Here is a 1632-nt window from a genome sequence, read left to right on the forward strand (position 1 = left end):
TGGTGTATATGTTGTTTCTTTTATAAAACACACTAAAAAAATATTTTTTATCAAATAATACAATAGTTCAATATACAAAATATTACCGTTATTATTTATACCATGTTAAACGATTAATAACCGTTAATTATTTTAATAATCATCATCATCATCATCATCATCATCATCATCATGAGTATTTTTCACTAATAATTACATGCAATCAAATTCCTGCGTGCGTGAATAAAGCTACCATTGGCGACTTGACGTACGAAATACAAAAAGGGTAAGTTGTTATAATTAGTACACAGCCCTAAACCCTGTTTCAGGGTTCCTTGTTTTAGGCAATCAATTAGGGCCTGTTAAGGAGATGCTATATATATATATAGGCCACGTGATTCACGTTGACCTTTAATTTTCATGCATGCGCATGTATTATATCATATATCTAGCCGTAATTTACACTGTGTATAGATAGATATAGATAGGTTTAATTTAGGTACATGATAATCTTTTATAAGTTCAACTGCAATCAGCACCACATGTTATGCCAATTAATGATTAGTAGAGTAGTAATATAAACCTATAAGAGATCTAAGTTGTATAAAAGAAGCAACGAAGTATGTATGTCAAACTCAAAACTATCGATGCATGCATGTATCTATGCAATCTAGGCTCAGTCACGTGAATATTTTTCTTCCTCTAATTTCCAAGTGCCAACACACGAATTAACACGTGCGCTTCTGAAAGTAAGTTTTGCACCATTCGATTCAAAGTAGGATGGATAATCTTATTATTCGAATAAAAAATCTTATTCGTACAATAAAATTAACTACTAAAATTAGTTATTAATATATTTGTGTATAAATATATGTATCATTTAATTTACTTTCAACGTGTATTTATATTTTACCATATATTTTATACTGATGATTGATTTTAGTATATATATAATATAATTCTAATTTTTATTTTATTAACTAAAATAATTTAAATATATATTGAAATTAATAATTATTGTATTTTTATTCAGAGCTCAAAGAATAATTTTAATTTCATAACCGCCGAAAGCACATGTATGTTACGTACGTTGGGGTCAATTTAGATGCAACGTCAACGATATCTAATTCATATATGTACGTACATAGATTATAGACTACATAGTAATATGATATGTCGCTTTCGCGCTGTAAACATCAGAATAATACTATATATTTAAATATTTTTATTTTAACTAAGTCTAATTAAATTAATTTAATATAATAAAAGTTAATTATAATTAATATTATTTTAAATTTTATTATTTAATTTAGTCAGATTTAATGTATAAAAAAATTTAAATGTGTAACATTATTCTAGACATAAATCAATACTTAGGAGACTTTGGTAGGAAGTTAATAACTAATAACTACTGTTACGTTTTATTCAACTGAATCTGTCCTTTTTGGCAAGGCAGGCCTACTCTTAGTTACGTAATTGACCTCTTATTAGTGGATTGAAAATGCATGGTTAGCACATGGTAGATCTCTTCTCATTGCAACCAACGCAATAAGCTCATTAAGCTGCATGTGCCCTGTTAACTACCCTTCATGTAAAATTTTGTAATCACGCTAACAATTGAGTGATATATATTATTAATAATATTTAGTAAAA

The sequence above is a fragment of the Arachis ipaensis genome, chromosome B04, assembly GCF_000816755.2.
Source record: "Arachis ipaensis cultivar K30076 chromosome B04, Araip1.1, whole genome shotgun sequence".
Taxonomy (NCBI): Eukaryota; Viridiplantae; Streptophyta; class Magnoliopsida; order Fabales; family Fabaceae; genus Arachis; species Arachis ipaensis.